The following is a 20,223-nucleotide window of genomic DNA, read 5'->3' as shown; positions in this document are numbered from 1 at the left end:
TGGTGGGGCACGGGTTAAGAGGCAGGGCACACACACACACACACACACACACACACACACACACACACACACACACACACACACACGTCTTCCTTTCATCCATTCTTCACCCACGCTTACCTTTCCTCCCTACCATGACCATTCTTTCCTTTTCTCCCTCCCTCCCTCCCTTCTTTCTTTCTCTTACCGTATCTCCCTTTCTCCATCTCCTTATTTCTCCCTTCCCTTCCTCACATTAGTTACCTCTCCCCCTACTTTTCCTCCCTTCTTCCTCCTATCGCTTCTCCCTCTCCCCATCCCTTTCCTCCTCCCTTCCCTTTCTTACAGTCTCTCCCTTTTCTTAATTCCTAGCTTGATCTTTCCCTACTTTTCCTTCTCTCCCTTTTCTTTTTCGTATCGTTTATTATCCCTCTCTTCATCCCTTTATTCCCTCCTCCCCCTTTCATCCCTCTCATCTTTATCCTTCCCTTTTTCTTTCCCTTCCTTTCCTTTACCCCTTCCCTTTTTCTCCTCACAGTTTCTCCCTCTTTCTATATACATCCCCTCTTCCACCGGCTGTTCATCTCTCCCTTTCTCCCTGTCTTTCGTTTCTTCCCCTCCTCACGTCTCTCCCTCTCTCCATATCCATTCCCTCCTCTCTCTCACCGGCTCTTCTCTTCATCCCCTCCCTCTCTCCCTACCTTCCTTTCCATACTCTCCTTCCTTCCTTTCTCCTCCCCCTCCTCGTCCCTGCTAACGTGTTTTCCACAGCAATGCAACCATAAACTAGGGAATTCTTTGTTGTAAATATTTAGAGATTGTATTCAGCCAGCCACTCAGCGACCATTTCCTTCCTCCGTCCGCCCCCCTCCCTCCAGCATCCTCTTCTGCCTCCTCCTATCTCCCCTATTCCTCCTCCTCCTCCTCCTCCCTCCTCTGTAGTGTGTTAGTACTCATTACAGCATGCAGGCAAGACGGTCGCTGCCGCACACACACACACACACACACACACACACACACACACTGAGGGAAAGAGAACCGATCAGACCGATTTCACAGCTCGATTTGCTTATCTGTTTTCAATTTCAACCCGCGAGAAAATGATAAAAATAATATAAGAGATGATGACCCTCTTTTTTTTCTATCTTCTTCCCCCTTTACCGCAAGCTACTCCTCCTCCTCCTCTTTCCCTTCCCCTTATACTGAGTAGGTAGGCGTCCAGTCAGCGTTCTCCTAAGGTAACATTCACATTTTTTATCCCGTGGAGGAGAGAGAGAAAAAAAAAAGAATATCAAGCGTGTGTTGTTTTTCGCCGCCTTTATACAATGCAATTTATTCACCGTAGCTTAGAGGTGTCGGGGCGTGGTGGTGGTGATGGTGGTGGTGATGGTGGTGGTGGTGCTGGTGGTGATAGTGGAGGTGTAAAAAACGTGTATGAGGGAGGTATAGTTATGTTAAGGTCTGGTTGTGTTGGTGGGAGGTGGTGGTGGAGGTGGAGGTGAGGGGGGGAGGGAGGTGGCGGTGGTGGTGGAGGTGATGGTGATAGTGGTGGTGGTGGTGGAGGTGATGGTGGTGATGGTGGTGGTGGTGACAGTGGTGGTGGTGGTGTAAGAATGTGTATGTGTATGTTGAGGTTTGGTGGAATGGTGTTGGTGCTATGGGTGGTGGAGAGAGGTAGTGGAGGGGAGGTGGAGAGGTGAGGAGGAGGTGGTGTGGTAGTGTGGTAAAAACAAGAGACGTACAGTGGAGGGATAGATACGTTTAGATAAGGTGGAATGGTGTTGGTGGTGGAGAGGCGACGGAGAGGTGAGTTAGTGAAGAAATAGTTCAGGCCGGTGGAATGGTAATGGGGGTAATTGGCGATGGAGCGGGTGGAGGGGGTGTATTCTTGTTAGTGGAGGTGTTAATAGTGGTGGTGAAGGTAAGTTTGGAGTAAAAAGTGTAATGGTGGTGATGGGGTATGAACTATGGAGAGACGGTGGTGGTGGTGGTGGTGGTGGTGGTGACATAGATTAAGCGGTTATGGTGATGAGGTCGTAGCTTGAAGTAATGGTAAACGGTAATGGTGGTGATGGTGGGTGGTGGTAGGTCACGTGATGGGTGATATGGTCAGGGTAATGGTAATGGTGAGTGACTGGCTATGGGTGGTGATGAAAGGGCGTAGTGATGAGGCAGTGTTCTTGAGTAATGGTGATGGTGGTGATGGGTGTGAGTGGTCGTATTGGTGATGAATTTATAGTGACGATGAAGAAGTTGCAGTTAAGGGTAATAGTAACGTTAGGTAGGTGGTAATGGTGACAGTGACTGGAAAGAGTATAGTATAGTATAGTGGTGATGGTGATGATGGTATTGGTGCCGAAGAAGTTGCGTTTCGGAGTAATAGTAACGTGGTGGTGATAGTGACACTGACTGGAAAGAGTATAGTGATGATGATGGTGATGGTGGTAATGGGTGTAAGGTAATAGTGGATGATGTTAGTAATGATGAAATGATGGTGACGAAGTTGCGTTTCGGAGTAATAGTAACGTGGTCACGGTGATGATGGTGACACTGACTGGAAATAGAGTATTGTGGTGGTGATGGTGATGGTGGTGTCGGGGTAGTAGTGGATGATGTTAGTAGTGATGAAATGATAGTGAACAAGAAGTTGCGTTTCGGAGTAATAGTAACGTGGTGGTGATGATGGTGACACTGACTGGAAATAGAGTATAGTGGTGTTGATGGTGGTGGTGGAGGTGGCGGTGGTGGTGGAGATGGCGGTGATAACTTCATTAAGCCCGTGTGTGATGGTTCGTGTAGGCGCTGACGCTGTCCTGCCAAAGCCATTTAGCGCGATGGACGAAGTAAGAGTGAGTGGGGGAAGGGAGTAATAGAGAGAGAGAGAGTGAAGGTCAATGACGTCATCACTACCTAACGGCTTGTCTGGTTTGGCTTAGTGGTGATGGCTGGACAAGGTAGCACCAACAACCCCTCCTCCCCCCCCAGTGGTAGTAGTAGTAGTAGGAGGAGGAGGAGGATAAACAGTATAGCTAGATGTAGATGGGCAGAGTAGCAGCAGAAACATTAGCAGCAACAGCAGTAGAAGGCAAAGAAGCAGCAGCAGGGGAGGTTTACAGTAGCAGTAACACCCGCAGCAGTAGTGGTAGTAGTAGTAGTAGGTGGAGGAGAAACAGTAAGCGGATGTTAGTGGTCGTTAGTTATGGCAGTAAGGCAAGGTAGAAGCAACAACATCTAGCAGGAGTGAGATTAATAATATAAGTAAGTAGGTAAGGTGCTGGTTATGTTTGGTAAGAGTAGGAGCAGGAGGAAAAGGAGGAAGAAAAGTAGCAGTAGTAAGAAGCGGAGGTGTCCATATACGGTTGTGCAAGCTAGGTGGAGGAGGAAGAGGAAGAGAAGCAGGAAGAAAAGCAACTGTAGGAAATAAGGGAGATGTTTTGTGGTTGAACAGGTAGTGATAGCAACGATATAGTAGAAGCAGGAGAAACTTGGGAGGAACATTAGCAGTAAGCAGGGAAGGTAATGTTCTTGTATAAATCGGCAGCAGCTGTAACCCCAGCATAAAAAAAAAGGTGAAAGGGAAGAGACGGTAGAGGTTGTAGTGGGTGGGTAGTGGTGGTGGTGGTGGTGGTGGTAGGGGTATGGGTAGATGTGTTTATTTACTGTCCACGTCAACAGTGTTCGTCAAGGTTGTTATATGCGCACAACAGCTCAGCAACACGAGGCAACACATGTAAACTCTGCACAGCCTCCGCACCTTTAAACTTGCTGACGGACTTGCTGACGTAGGAAAGTCAAACTGATTCTGGTCTTGTTTATTGTTTAAAGTGGTGTTGCTCCGTCTAGCTTTTGTTTTTGTTGTTTTTGTTGTTGTTGTTGTTGTTGTTGTTGTTGTTGTTGTTGTTGTTGTTGTTGTTGTTGTTGTTGTTGTTCCTCTCCTCTTCCTTCTACTCTGCATCATCCTTTTTTCATTTTCAACTCCATCTTTTTCTTCTGATATTTTTTCTTCCTTTTCCTTCCATCATCTTAATCTTCTTCTTCCTCTTCTTTTTCTTCTTTTTCTTTTTCTTTTTTTTCTTCTTAATTTTCTTTTTCTTTTCTCCTTTTCCTCTTCTTTTTCTTCTTCTTCTTTTCCTTCTTTTTCTTCTTTTTCTTTTGGTTATGTCACTTTTGTTCTTTTTCTTCCTCTTCCGCGTCTTTGTCTACTTCTTGCGTTGCCTTAAAACTTCAAGTCAAGCCGACACTCCCACAAAATGAACCACCCACTTGCCTTATCAGCTCCTGTGTGTCTGTGTTCTTAATGGTGGCGCCTTCCCTCCTCCTCCTCCTCTTCCTCCTCCTCCTCGTTGTGGTTGTCGGTAATTTCAAAAGCTTCCCCATCAAACGTCAGTAGTTCATTCCTGTCATGCCTGTCAGTTGAATGTTTTTTCGATTCATCATTTCCTTTTATTTCACGAACTGGAATTGATTTGCATCCGTGTACCCTTGCAGGCTCGACCCGGATTTGGTATGAACCGTAACGGGCATGCAGCGTAGGGGTGCTTTATTTGTCACCCGGAGAACCAACACACAGACTGCAACAGATGGCAACAAACTGGAACAGCCTGCAACACCACCTCGTGAGTAAACACTTCTTTTGTTTGTCGCTCCTCACGGCCTTCACTTTGACGCCCATCCAATAATCGCTTTTCGTGCACGTGACTGACTGACTGCAACAAACCGAAACAGCCATGAGCGGACTTTAACAACCAGCACATGACCTCACAACCTCCTCTCCTCGTCGTCAGTCTCGTCACGATCATTCGTTTAAGGCTCCTGGAATCATCGTTTTCTCTTGCACCGAAACTGACTGAAACCAACTGGAACACACTGGAAAAAGAGGGGAACAATCTGTAGCATCGCCTCATTTATTTCCATCGTCAGTTTGTCTGTTTTGTCGCGACCATCAGTTATAAAGCTTCCTCAATCATCGTTTTGTTTCACATGATGGAGAGAAACAAATGAACGAGCTGTCACATCTCCTGAGCCGCTTGAAGAGTCTAGTATCTCCTCAATTATTTCCATCGTCTGTTTTGTCGCGACCATCAGTTTTAAAGCTCCTCAATCATCGTCTTCTTTCACATGATGGAGAGAAACAAACGAACGAGCTGTCACATCACCCTCTGAGCCGCTGGGACACACTGTAGCATTACCTCATTTATTTCCATCATCTGTTTGTCTCTTCTGTCGCGACCATCATTCTAGGCTTTCTCAATCATCGTTTTCTTTCGCATGGTGGACAGAAACAAACGCGCACACTGTCACATAACCTCCTGAGCCCCTTCCTCTATCCCTGCCCCGTCCTGCCGTGCCCTCTCCCAGCTGGAAGCCACAGATCCGGCAGCCTGCGCAGTATATCACGGTGGCACTTCCCCTTTGTATGTGTGTCCCCAGGAGCGGGTTAAGCCTCTGTGGGAATATACCTGCATCATCTTACCTTCCTCTCCCCCCTCCTCCCCCTCCCCCGCACTCCGCAGCATACAGGAACAATGGTCTTTCTCCTCTTTACCTAATCTCACCCCGCTTCGCCTTGCCCTTCCTTCCTTCCTGTTCCTTTCCTTTTCTCTGCTTTGCTTTGCCTCCCTTTCCCGCCACTGTTCCTCGGCCCAATACGTCTTCACAAAGCCAGGATCCCGTGGCTTGGCGGCATCATCCCTCGACGCAAAAATACTGTTCTTGCCTCGTAACCCGCGCCCCTAACCAGCCCGCGACCCTGCTTGCCCCTGCTTGCCTATCAACCCGTGCCATCCCCGTCCCCTCCCCAACCATCCTCGCATCCACCCTCACCCCTACCTGTCCTGTCCACCCACCTCCCCTTACCACCCCTAACCTCTGCCCCTCCCCCTTCTTTACCCCCTCCCACACACCACCCCTGTTCCCTGCTCCTTCCCCTCCCCCCTCCGCGCCCCACCCCGATCCCCCAAAGCAGGCCAGCACGGAGGCCAAAATTACCGTACCGAGGAGGCGAAAGAGAAAAATAATTCCGCCGGGGTGCTGTTTTTATATTATTTTTCTCCGGCCTGGTAACTGTGCGTGTGTGTGTGTGTGTGTGTGTGTGTGTGTGTGTGTGTGTGTGTGTGTGTGTGTCTTCCTTTTATTCCCCGTAATTGAGATGGAAGAAAGGTTTATGTTAGTGTAAGTCTCAGTGAATTAAAAAAAATATATATACATTAGAAAAGAGAGAGAGAGAGAGAGAGAAAAGGAAAGAAAAACAACTCCTCTCGAAAGAATTGCAAATGAGATTGATCGATTACCTCATTTAGTTTTTTCTTGAAGAACAACACACGGAGAGGAAAAAAACAAAAACAAAGACAAACAAACGAGCATTCTACCTTTTCTATTCTATTTTTTTCCGTTTCCTTAAGTATACGAAGAAATCGGCTCCAGCGCTTCCCCTCTTGAAGGAGTTTAAAGTTGTAATGTATAAACCTACGAAGGAAGGCGGAGGAGGAGGAGGAGGAGGAGGAGAGAAACAAAGGGAGGCAGAGTCGAGAGGAGCAAGAACTGATTGGAATACGCAAGTTTTGTTGTTCCTTGCTGTGTTGTTGTTGTTGTTGTTGCTGGGTCTGTTGAATGGAAGGAGAGAGGAGAGAGAGGGAGGGAAGGGGAGAGGAAGGGTGAGGTAAGGAGGGGTGAGGAGGGAATGGGGAAGGAGGAAAGGAAAGGAAAGGAAAGGAAAGGGAAGGATCGGTTAGAGAAGGTGAAGGAAGGAAGGACTGACCGATTGACAAGGAAAAGGTGAAGAAATTTTGTTACCTCCATCACCATCACTACCACCACTACCACCACCACTACCACTACCACCACTACCATCACACTTCCATCTCTTCCATCAACATACCACCATCACCACCACCACCTCCACTACTACTACTACTACTACTACTACTACGCCCTATATATATAACATGACCGTCAGCGTTTTCTTAATCTCCTCGTTTCATCCCTCACTTCCCTCTCCATCCTTCAACTTCCCTCGATAAAGTAGTAGTAGTAATAGTAGTAGTAGTAGTAGTAATAGTAGTAGTAGTAGTAGGGGTGGGAGCAGAGGGAGATGTTTGAAAAGAATACTGTAGGTGGAAGGGAAGCAGAAATGGTTTAGTGTGTTTTTCGGGGTGGGAGGGGGGTGGGGGTTGGGGGGGAAAGGCGCTCCCCCACCATAAAAAGAAGGCTGGTAATGGTGTTAAGGGTGCTGGAGGTGAGGGGAGAGGGGGTGGTTGCTGCTGGTGGTGGACATGGTAAGGGCGTGAATTGGGGTGGTGGTGGTGAGGGTGGTGGTGGTGGTGGTGGAGGTGAATAATGGATGGGCGAGGCAAGTGTTTTATCGCTTCCGTGTCTTGTCAAGCCGCCCACACTGCCCGTAACTGTCCCCGAGGCGGCCTTCTCGCTTGCCTGCTTGCCTGCCTGCCTGCTGCCTGTCTTTCGGCCTGCACCTCACAAATCTCCCCGCTGTGCTTCCTGTCTGCCTGTTTTATCTATCTTTTTGCTGGTCTATCTATCTGCCTGCTTGATTTGTTTGGGTCTATATATTTTAGCCTATCTATGTCTTCTTGTTTATCCGACTTTCTGTTTGGTGGCATATCTTTCTGCCTGCTTATGTGCGTGTTCGTCTGTCTGTCTGCTTTCCTACCACACAATCCCTTCCTTTCAAGCTTTCCAGACGACGTATGTATCTGTTTTCTGCCTGTCTACTTAACTTCTTTTATGCTTACCTAACACACTATCCGTTCCTTTCAACCTTTTATGACGATCTGTTTTTTTTGTGTGTTTATCTGTTTATCCACTTTCCTTTCTGTCTACCCCCCCCCCCCCACACACACACACACGTACTAATAACCCACACTTTTCCTCGTCGGGGCCAAGATGGGGCGGGCGCGCGGAACAGACGAGGCGGGACAAGCTGCTCCTTTATCGAGAGGCAGCGCTTAGGGGGCGTAAGAGTGTTACCGCGTATGTGTCGCCTCTGACGTCACCACCACCAGGAATATTGAGTCACTTGTCAGTCGCTAGGGCCTTCCTCATCCTACATCTTCGCCTCCTCCTCCTCCTCCTCCTCCTCTTTCTTCCTCCTCCGCTTAGTCTTTTATCCTCCCTCCCTCCTTCCCTCCATACTACCCTGTCCCTCTTCCTTCTTTCTTCTTCCTACGTTTCCTCTTCTCCTCATCTTCCTCCTTCTCCGCTTCTTTTTATCTTCCCTCCCTCCTTTCTCCCCTATCTTCCTTTTCTTTCCTTTTCTCCTTATTCCCTATTCTTCTTCCACTCCTTCCCTATCTCATTTCTACCGTCTTCTTATCTCCATATATGCCTCTTTTAATCCCTTTTCTCTGTCTGTCTGTCTGTTTGTCTCTTTCTTTTTCTTTCTTGCATACTGTCTTCCTTTCCTTCTTTATCTCTATTCCTTTCCGTCTTTCTCTTTCTTTATATATTTCTCTCTCTCTCTCTCTCTCTCTCTCTCTCTCTCTCTCTCTCTCTCTCTCTCTCTCTCTCTCTCTCTCTCTCTCTCTCTCTCTCTCTCTCTCTCTCTCTCTCTCTCTCTCTCTCTCTCTCTCTCTCTCTCTCTCTCTCTTCATCCCTCTCTGCACACACTCCTTCATCTGCCACTCTCCGTCTTACTGGAGAGTGACAGAGATGGAAGGCCGGCGATAGAGGTCCTGTCAGGCGGAGAACCCGTGTAGGAAGGATAAGTGAGAGACGAAGGAAGGGAGGGATAGAGGGGGAGGAATAGGGGTGTCCTTCGTATAGCAGTCTCCATTCATTCTCCGTCACGGGTCGTTGCCATATCACTCTCCCTCCCTTCCTCTCTTTCTCTCCCCCTCTTTCTCTCCCCCTCTCTCTACGTCACCCTTTTCAGTCACTTTTGGGTTGGTATTTTGAGTAGCGGGCTTTTTTTTTCATTATTGTTTTTTTTTTTTTCCCTTGAACTGTCTCCTTTGCTGTAAAAAAAAAAAAATAATTCTCAGACGCTTCCTCCCCTCACATCAACTATTTCCAAAGTCCAAAAAGGAGATCAATCGGGTCCTCATGAGTGTTTGTTTTAGGTTCATGGTACAGAGGAAGGGTCAGACTACCACCAGGGTCAGTCAACTACCCATGGAAATGCCGCAAACTCCTCCGAAAGCCTTGTCAAATAGGTGATCTTTGGCGCCGAAATTTTGAAGAATGTGGCCCCTTCAGCTCTGCACGTATCACCGCCGCTCCCACGCTCCGTTCTCCTCCCTTTTCTCTTCCCTGTTCTCCCTTGTTCTTCCCTCTATAAAAGTTTCCCCTCCTGCCTTGTCGCCCCGTCAGCAAGACAAGCGCCAGACAAGAGAGAGAGAGAGAGAGGGAGAGGGAGAGGTGGCAAAGGGTTGGCTTGTAGGGTAGTGACGGAAAGGGAAAAGGAGATGGAGGGAGATAGGAAATGGAAGGGGGAAGGAAGGAATTGAAGCAGGAGACGAGAAAAGGAGAGAAAATTAATATGAAGGAGCAAAGGGTAGTGGAGGTATGGAGGGAAGATGGAGGGAAGAAAGGAAGGAAGGAAGGAGAGATAGAGGGAAGAAAGGAAGAGAGAAAGCCAGAGGTAAAAGTAGAGTGGGAACATTAGGAAGAAGCTTATGGCAGTGAAAGAGAGAGAAAGGGAATGGAGGAGGAAGGAGCCAAGGAAAGGAGAGAGAGAAGGAAGAAATAATGGAAGAGGGAAATGAAGGAGAAGAAGCATTGGGGATTCACGGAAGGAAAGTAAAATAAGAAGGGAATGAAGTAGAGAAAAAAGGAACAAATGGGAGAGAAGGGAGTGGAAAGGAGAAGGAGGAGGAGGAAGGTAGAGAAAAAAAGTGGACAGTGAAGAAAGGAAAGTAAGAAAAGAAAGGAGTGAAGGAGAGAAAGGAGGAGCAAATGGGAGAGAGAGAGAGAGAGGAGCAAGTAGGAAGAGAAGGAGGAGGAGGAGGAGGAAGGAAGGAAGGAAGAGAAAAAGTGTGCAGAGAAGAAAAGAAAGTAAGAAAAGAAAGGAGTGAAGCAGAGAAAGGAGGAACAAATGGGAGAGAGGAGTGAGTAGGAAGAGAAGAAGGAGGAGGAGGAGGAGGAGGAGGAGGAGGAAGAAACATTCGGAAGGAGGAAAAGCATCGAGAAGGAGGGCTGGATGGAGGCAGACACGGAGCCAATTATGAACTGAATTGGAATAGGAATTGGAATTGATTGGAAAAATAGGCGACTTGGAATGCTTTAAAACTGAAGGAAAAATAAACAAAATAACTGAACAGGAACGGAATGGATTTAAATGAACAGACGTGAACTGATATTAATTTGCACACGCCAAAAAATATAGTCGTAGTTACGAATGTTATATAAAAAGATACACTGTAGTTTTATATATTGCTTTAAAAATGGTTGGTATAAAACATTTTGGGCGGTAAATTAAATACATTGAACTAGATATAAATAAACAGCAATCTTAATGAGCAGTACGGTAATGCTTTTTTTAGTTTTAATGGATGATTTGAGTTGAATTGACGTCTCGCTTTAGTAAATTAATTGGATTTAGAATGGACGAATATTTCCTTTGTCTTAATTGGCTTTGAATAGAAATTGAGAAAGAGAGGAAATTGACCCGAACTCAGGAAAGAAATATAGAGGAATGGGATGAAGGCAAGGAAGGAGGAATTGAGGGAAAAGGAGGAGGGAAAAGGAGGAGACGAAAATAAAAAGAAAAATAATCAGGGAAAAGGAGAGCGAAGGAAGGAAGGAAGGAGAGAAAACTAAGAAAGGAAACAGCAGGGAAGAGGAGAATAATATGACAGTAAAGGGAGGAAAGGGAGGGAAAAATGGAAGCAAAAAGAGGAAAAATTGAGGAGAATATGGAAGGGAAATAGAGAGAAGAGAAAGAGAAAGGAGAGGAACAATCGAAGAGGAGAAGGAAGGAAGGAAAAAAAGAAAGAAAACAGCATGGAAGAGAAATGTAGTAAAGGAAGGAAAGGAAGAGAGGAAGAGAAGAAAAAGAGGAAACATTGAGAAGCAGGAGAACATAGAGAGGAAGGGGAGAGAAAACGAAGTAAAGAAAGAAAACAACGTGGAAGAGAAATATAGTAAAGGAAGGAAAGGGAGAGAGAGGAAGAGAAGAAAAAGAGGAAACATTGAGAAGCAGGAGAACATAGGAAGGAAGGGGAGAGAAAACGAAGTAAAGAAAGAAAACAACGTGGAAGAGAAATATAGTAAAGGGAGGAAAGGGAGAGAGAGGAAGAGAAGAAAAAGATGAAACATTGAGAAGCATAATAGCGTAGGAAGGAAAGAGGAAGGGAAGGTAAAGAAAGGGAACAGTAGGGAGAAAGAGAACCATATGATTGTGAAGGAAGAAAAACAGAGTGAGGGAAAGGAATAAAAAAAACCCCCATAGAGCAATTAAGGAAGGAAAGGGAGAAAGGCTAAGGAAATAGGAGAAGCATAAAACCATGAAGTGAGGAAAGACGAGAAAAGGAAATAGCAGGAGAGGCGTAGAACAATTAAAGGAGGAAAGGGAGGAAGAGAAGAAAGTAGAAAGAGAAGCATAGGACAGTGGAGGAAGGAAATTGAAGGTGAGAAGGAAATGGAAGGAGACACAACATTTAAGGGAGGAAAGAGAAGAGAAGGAATTAGAAAGGAGGCGTTGGACAGTAAAGGAAGGAAAGGAAGAGGGATAATTAAATAAAAGGAGAACAGGACAGTAGAGCAACAGGAAGGAGAGAAGAGGCATTAGACAGTGAAGGAAGGAAAGGGTGTGGGAGAAAAGGAAAAAAAAGAGGAGAGGAGAGGCATAGGATAATGAAGGAAGGAAATATAAGAAGCATAGAATAAAGAAGGATGGAAAGGGAGGGAGGAGGAGGAGGAGGAAAGAGAGGGAGAGACACAGAACAATTAATGGACGAAAGAGGAAAGAAGGAAATAAAAGAAATACAAAACAAGAGAAGGAACTAGAAGGAGAGGCATAGAGAAATTAAGTGAGGAGAGTGGAGAGAAGGAAATAGAAGGAGACGCGAGGGATAATGAATGGAGGAAAGGGAGGGAGGGAGGGAAGGGAGGTAAGGGAGGGAAGGGTGAGGGATTGAGATGCGCCTCCAGTGTCGGCGTGATGAACTTAAGGTCGGGAGGATGCACTCACCTCCCTTGATTGGGCCGTGTCCCCGCGCCTGAAGGAGGAGGAGGAGGAGGAGGAGGAGGAGGAGGATAAGAAGAAGAAGAATGAGAGGATTAAGAGGAGTAAAAAAATGAGAGGAGGAAGATGGTGATTATGATGAAGGCGAAGAAAAAGACGAGGATTAGTAATAGCAATAGTGACAGTAGCAGTAGTAGTAGTAGTAGTAGTAGTAATAGTAGTAGAAGAAGCAGTATATTAATAGAGATGGCGTCTTCTTCTTCCTTCTCCCTCTCTTCCTCCTCCTCCTCCTCTTCCTCTTCCTCTTCCTAAGCACCACTTTCATATTTTTCCACATTTTGCTCGCTCCGTTTCGTTTTCTGCTCGCTTCGGCCCGTCTCAGGAGGAGGAGGAGGAGGAGGAGGAGCAGGAGCAGGAGGAGGAGGAGCAGCAACTAGACGCGCCTAACAAGCTTCATTAGTGCTCGTGTGTAGGGAAGCCCCGCCGCCGATTCCACTGCCTCCTGCTGTTATTCCCGCTGTCGTTACCCCCGTTCCTGCTAGTCCTTATATATACGGTGTCCCTGTTGCTGTTGTTCCTCTGTTCTCCTGTTGCTTCTCCTCCTTTAGTGCTGTTTTCTTTCTGTAGTGTCTCCTTCCGTTGTTATGTTCATTCCTGTCGATCCTTAAGATGTTCCTGTTAGTGATGTTCTCCTTCCTGGTGTTGCTGCTCCTGTTGCTTCTGTTCCTTTAGTGCTGTTGTCTTTCTGTTGTATTTCTCCTGTTGTTCCCTTTGCCCTTGTCCCTTCCTTCCTTCCTGCTCAACCTGCTGTTATTGCTTCTGTTCTCTTTCTTATTGCTGTGCCTTGCTATTTTTTTTGCTCTTAGTGTGTGTCTTCCTCCTCCTCCTCCTCCTCCTCCTGCTGCTGGTGCCTGTCGGGGAAGCTCGCGAGGTCGGGTCCCAGAAACGTTTTTATGTCCTCGTCTTCTTTGATCTCGCCGGGGCGGCCACGACACGGGACTGATATATGACGACAACCACCACGACCATGAGGACCATCGGCCACGACCTCTACGACCATCCCCAAGACCACGACGACCACCACCACGACCATTACCACGACTACTGCGACCATTATTTCTACTACTATGACCATGACTACTAACACTGCGACCATTAGCTTGACTACGACGACAGCTACGACCATCCCCACGACCATCGCGACCAGCATCTTGACCACAACGACCATAACTACTACTACTACTGCGACCATTGCGGCCATCACTACTTCCACCACTACTACTACTACCACCACCAAAGACTACTACTTCCAAAGACACAGAATACTACTACTGTTACCCTCACCACCACCACCACCACCACCACTACTATCACGGCCACAACCACCACCACCACCGCCATCACGGCCACAACCACCACCACCACCACCACCACTACTATCACGGCCACAACCACCACCACCACCACCATCACTACTATCACGGCCACAATCACCACCACCACCACCACCACCACTACCGCAATATCCCCGATCGTTACTAATTACAACCTTAACCGCCACCTCCATCACCAGCCCCACCATCAACACCACCGCCAAGACACGCACCACCACTGCTGTACACGCATCATCACCACTGTGCACGCATCACCACCACCACCACCACCACCACCATCATTACCCTTGGCCTATTCCTTCCTGTACGTTTATCCAAGCAGTCCTATATGCCTCCTCCCTCCTCCTCCTCTTCAGCACATAACATTTAGCAGTTTCTCTTCCTCTTTCTCTCTCTCTCTCTCCTTCCCCCTCAGGACTCACAAACTACCCTGCCCCTGTTCCCTTCGTCCATCCTTGTCTACTCTTTCTCTAGCTGTGACATTCTTCCCCTAACAAGTGTGCCTTCTCTCTCTCTTTCTCTTCTTCACCCATCAGTACTCCTTTTTCTTCGAGCAATGCCTTTCATTTCCTCTCCCTCCCCGGCAGTATTCCTCTCCCGCTACCTTGACCAGTGCCCTATAACTTCTCCCCTCTCCCCTCTCCCCTCGTCACTCCCCTCCGTCAGCTGTGCATGTTGCTGTGTTGTTGTGTGAAGGGCCGTCACTGCTGCATGGCCTCTCCCCCTCTCTTTCCCTTATCTCTTTCTCCTTCTCTGTGTCGCCCTCTTTCCCTCCCTGTCATCTTTATCTCTTTTCTCTCTCTCTCTTCCATCCATTCCTTCCTGTCCCTTCCCTTCCTGTCCCTTCATCGCCCCTTTTCCATTCTTCTGTTTGTACTACCTCTGTTTTTTTTGTTTTTTTTTGCTTTACCCCCTTTCTTTTCCCCTCTTCTCTCCTCTCCTCTCCCTCATGTTTCTCCCTTTTTCTCTACTTCTTTTTCCTCCTTGTTCCCTCCAGTGCCTTCCTCCTCCCCTCCCTCTCCCATATTCCCCTCCTGTTCCTCCTTTTCTCTACTATACTTGACTTTCCTTCCTGTTCCCTATATTATCTCTCTCCTTTAGTCCTTTTTCTACCTCCTTTTTTATCCAGTGCCTCTCCATCCCATTTTCTTCAGTGCCTCTATTCTCATTCACCTCTCCTCTAATCCCTCTTGTTCCTACTTTTTATCTACTACTTTTCCCCTCCTGTTGCTTATAATGCCTCCCCTCCCTCCCTCTCCCTTCTCTGTTCCCTCTTGTACCTCTTCAGTGCCTCTATGCTCACTTTCCTTTCCTCTATTCCCTCTTTCCTCCTTTTTATCCAGTCTCTCTCCCCTATCCCTCTTCAGTGCCTCCTCTCCTTTTCCTTTTTCACCATTCTTTCCCCTCCTTTGGCTCCTCTTCCCCCTACCCATCCTTTCTTCACTGCACTTCCTTCCTGTCCTTCCGGAGTACTCTTTCCTCTCCATCATCAATTCCTTCTATCCCTTCGAGTGGCTTCCCTTCCCCACCTGTTACCGCTCCTGCCCCCTCTTCTGCATCCCCTCTCTTTCCCTTCATTTGCTTTCCTTTGCCTCGTCTTCCTCCTTTTCATTCTCTCTATAGTACACTGCTCTCCTATCCCGTTCAGAGCGTCCCTTCCCTCTCCTCCATCCCTTCCCTCTGTCCCCTCGAGTGACTCCCCTATACCTCACTGTTTTCCCTCTTTCCCCTCTACCTCCTCTCTCCTCTAAACTTCCTGTCCCCACCACCACCACCACCGCTACCGCCGCCTCTCTTGGGTGGGTTGGGCTCGGGTTGTTGAATATTTGAGGAGCACGCTGGGCTGTAAACAAGAGCCTGTGACTGCCGGAGCGACGTGTGGGTCAGCTAGCGGCGACCAGCACCCCTGTGGGACGGTGGCGGCGGCGGTGGTGGTGATGGTAGATGTGGTGGGTGGTATACTGGTACTGTTTGGTATACATTGAAGCTGGTGTGTGTGTGTGTGTGTGTGTGTGTGTGTGTGTGTGTGTGTTTAGATAGATAGATAGAGGTAGGTAGATATAGAGACACCTTGTTATGATGATGATGATGAAAGTGAGGAGGATGTATCTGGCATGCACCTACTGATGCTAATCTTTACTTATCCCTGATGATATTCCTGCCTTTTATTGAAGCTGCAGGTATTACTTTTTTTCCTGGCTCTGCTGCTGCTTCGCCAACTGTTGCTGTTTCTCTCCTTCTACTGCCGGCCATAATTCTTCTAATGCTACTATTCGCTTTTTTCCTCTCTGCTAATGCTTGTGTAGTTCCGGGTAATGTTCCGCGCGTTGCCGTTTTTACAGCTCTTTCCGGCGGTTGCTGTTGCTGTTGTTGCCTTTGCTGTTGCTGCTCCTGTTGATGTTTTCTTTATTTTTCCCCCTGTTGCTATTGCTGCCCCCTGTTGATGTTTTCTTTCCTTTTTTCTCCCCTTGCCTGAGCCGTGACCGTCGCCCAGTCCTCCTGCTGGGCCCTAAATGAGGTAAACAGAATCAGGCTCCAGACTTTTCGGAATCGTTCGCAGTTTCCCGGAAACGATCGTGACTGGTGACGGAAATGGCTCTTGTCCAAGCTCGCGTCTTTTTTTTATTTCTTCTTACTTTTTCTCGCTCGTTTTTCTTTTTATGTTTTTTTTTTTTTTTTTCGTGCGCTGCTTTGAAAATGTTCCCTCGTTATAACATATATTGACGGCCCTGCGTTGTGAATACGAGTCGTGATATTGAACATTCTGACGCGCTTTATTTGTGTTATTATTATTATTATTATTATTATTATTATTATTATTATTATTATTATTATTATTATTATTATTATTATTATTATTATTATTATTATTATTATTATTATTATTATTATTATTATTATTATTATTATTATTATTATTATTATTATTATTATTATTATTATTATTACCACTACTACTACTACTACTACTACTACCATCATCATCATCATCATCATCATCACCATCATCATCATTGTAGCTGCCGTCATTATCATCCTCATTAGTGGCAGTGGCGGCAGTAATGACAGTCGTATTATTATTTTTTACTCGGGAGCTTTATGGCTTATGGCGCAGGTTGGGGAGGAGGCAGGAGGGGGGAAGTCAATGCGGGGGGGAAGGGGAGGTTGACAAGGCAGGGTTAGGGAGGAGGAGGAGGAGGAGGAGAGTTGGGTGTAGGGTAAGGTAGGGGTGGTGTGATAAAGGGATGGTATGGTTGGGGGAGGACCAAGATAGGGTGTGGGGTGATGGGGGGGAAGGGTGACAGGGAACGGAGGAGGGGGGAAGGCTGCTACTGGTCACCCATCCACCGAGCACCTCATCATTAGTAGTAGTAGTAGTAGTAGTAGTAAGGGTTGTATACGAACTCCTTTTCTTTCTTTTTTTCTTTTTTTTAGTTAGTTTTGTTGTTTGTGTTATTATTTTCTTCTTTCTTTTAAATTTGTTCTTTCGTTAGATTTGTTTATTTTCTTGTTTAATATTTTTGCTATACAATCATCACTATTATTATCCTACGTGTGTAAAGTATAATGTTTTGCTTTGTGTTGTTCTATGCTGGCTACCTTATACCTCGGTGTCGAGTGTTGCTACTATAAGGGCTGCCACGGAACGCAACTCAACACCAGGGCACGAAACAACACCAGGGTACGCAACACAGCACCGTAATAGAGCACCGCCACGCCATACCTCCCTTCCTTCAACACCACACAGCTGTTCCCCTTCTGTACATCAACATTCTCAGTCTGTCCTTAACTCAAAAATCTCAACTAGAAACTTCAAACTCTCATCTCTCATTTCAGCTTCCTCGATGTTAGGCGTCCTGTATCGTCTCCACCACTTATTTTCCCCTTCACAAATGCTAACTATTTTCCAGAGCCTTGTCCGGCCCCTGTATGGAGTATGCATTCCATGTATGTGTGTGGATGGCTGGAAGGTTCCGTACACACATTTCGTTTGGACAGAGTATAGTCAAAGGTTTTCCCCCCATCAACTCCCCTCCTGTCTTCTATTTTAAAAATTCCGCCGCAATATTGCTCCCCTTGCTGTCTTCTATCGATATTTTCATGCTAACGGGTTTTCTGAACGCTACATACCCTCACCACGCTCACGGCTTCGCTGCACAACACTTTCCACTCTCTCATCCCTATGCTGTTCAACGCCCAAAGGCAAGTAAGTGTTCATCAGTGTGTATTATTCACTCATCCTTTCACGGTTCAACTCCCAGATGTAAATGTTAACTTGCATCCTCATTCTCCTTCCATCCCTTTCACTGTTCAACTCCCAAATGCAAGTGTTAACCAATATCCTCATTCCTCCATTCCTTTCGCTATATATAGTAAGCCCTACCCATCCTTCGTCTGCGTTTCCTTCTTTCTATGATTTAAACTTTTGCAAGAGGTGAATATCAAGATAACTCCAAGCTAAAATAGACCACTCTTTTTGGCTTCTTTTGTATAATCTTTTTTTTTTTTTCAGGATTAGCGTGTTCAGGGCTTTTGTTCCTTTAGTTTGTTTCGCCTTTAGCTTGCCTTCGTTAATTGTTGTAAGAAGAAAATAACACACACGCATATCAAATAACAACACGCACATCCTTATAAACTCTCACCACACAGATACAAAAGAAAACACGCACATCAATTAACACAACACAACACAACACACCCAGCCACATAAAACCGCACCACACAAACCAACACAACATCCCGGAAGAGCCAATAACGTCACTACACAACACTACGTAACAACACACAGGAACACAATCGTAATAAACCTTGTATGTACGTAACCTGCCCTAACACACACCTACCCACTGCCTGCCGACTCCTAAGCCAAACAACACATGGGAGTACAGTCGTAATGAGCCTGGTATACCCGTAACCTGCCTTAACCCATACTTACTCGCTACCTGTCTACACCACCACCTAACTCACAAGAGATAAACAAACAAAGCCAAACATACTACTCCGAAAACCACCACATTCCACTCCCCTTTGGCACGCCTCACCCATACACCACCCCTCCACGTCACACCCTCACCCGTTCCCTTTAACCACCCACCGTCAGCTCCCCCGCGTTCCTTACTGGTGACTCAAGGCCTTGCAGGAGTGTCGCCGCGGCCTCAACCTTGATCCTATTGATAGCTTGATGGGCAGCCTGATGGGACGAGCGACAGACAGGCGGGGAGACGGGCGGGAGGGTGGGCGAGTGGGTGGGGGGTTCGGGAGGGCTTCTGGATGGGTGGGTGGGAGAGTGCCGGGCGGGCCATCTCAATCTCCTACCGGGGCCGCCCTAACCAGGTAATTGCCTTCCACTCCACTGGTTGATAATCTGGCGCGTGGCTCCTCTCCATCTCACACCTTCGCTGCCTCCACTGCCTCCGCTACCTGCCTCCACCTCCTCCACCTCCACCTCTCCCTACCACGTGAGTCAGTTCAATCATCGTATGCCACCATCTCCTCCGCCTCCTCTTCCTCCTCCTCCATCATCGCATGCCACTACCTCTACCACCTCCTCCTCCTCCTCCTCCTCCTCTTCCTCCGCCTTCTACGATATACCTTAATCATCTCCATTTCTGCCACTCCTCCTCCTCCTCCTTCCCCTCCTCTTCCTCCGTCTCCTCCTACCTTACCGCCCTATCCATCATCACAACGATATTCTCCTTTTCTACTATCCTCTACACCATACTACACCATAATTCCATCACCCCTCCACCTCTATCGCCATCATCACTATAATCAGCTCTGCCCTCTCTCCTCCTCTTCCTCCTCCTTCTCTTCCTCCTCCTGGGAAAGTTTGCGGGTATAGATTAAACCTGACCTGCCGCCACTGTGGTCTGACCTAACTCGTCCTCGTCCCGTCCCATACTCGTACTGCCACTGCCCTCCCTCTCCCCCTATACCCTCTCTGCTCTTGACCTCCTCCTCCGTCTTCCACTTAATCCCATCCTCCTCCTCCTTCTCCTTATCTTGCCACTACTGCTAAAGACACTGCCTGCTTCCCCCTTCCCTTGCTTGCCCCTTCCCGCTCCCTTCCCCTTCCTGATCTCCCCTCCCGCCCCCTTCCATCCTCTGCTGACTTCCCCATTCCCTCCCATCTCTCCTCTCTCCCCCATATCAACCCAGTTTTCTCTCCCCCCATCTCATCTACGCACCCCACCACCCCAGTCCCCCTTCCCTCCGCTACCCCCACCCCACTCCCATACCACCTCCCCTCCCATCCAATCGCCCCTCCCCCAATCTCCTTACTCCCTCATTCCATTTCCTCTCTTACCCTTCCATTTCCTTCTCTCTGGTAACCCAAGCTCACTATGTCATCTACTACTACTACTACTACTACTGCTACTACTACTACTACTACTATTCCTCTTCCCTTTTTTTTCTCTTCACCCTCTCACCTCCTTTTCCTTACCTTTTTACCCTCCGTCCTTTCCTTCCACTCTGTTACCTTCTCTAACTCTTCCCTTTTTCTTTTCGCCTCCCCTCTCCTCCTCCAACCCTTTTTCCCCTCCCTCCCCTCCCCTCCCCTCCTCTCCCCCTGACCCTCTCCGACCTTTCCAACACCCCAAACCACGGAAAACAAACACATTCCGCCTCGTTTTGTTTCGTTTGCACACCACACCACGCCATGGCCTACACACACACACACACACACACACACACACACACACACACACA

At 47.3% G+C, this 20,223-nt stretch overlaps 1 protein-coding gene across 1 annotated transcript in view; it reads right to left on the bottom strand.

Annotated features, from left to right (window-relative positions):
* Positions 1-20,223, bottom strand: part of LOC126995621 (uncharacterized) — a 77,622-nt gene that overhangs the window by 29,203 nt on the left and 28,196 nt on the right. The window lies entirely within an intron of this gene.

This window comes from Eriocheir sinensis, chromosome 8 (assembly GCF_024679095.1).
Source record: "Eriocheir sinensis breed Jianghai 21 chromosome 8, ASM2467909v1, whole genome shotgun sequence".
NCBI classification, from domain to species: domain Eukaryota; kingdom Metazoa; phylum Arthropoda; class Malacostraca; order Decapoda; family Varunidae; genus Eriocheir; species Eriocheir sinensis.
The sequence above is the reverse complement of the archived record's forward strand: the minus strand, read 5'-3'. Positions and strand labels throughout refer to the sequence as shown.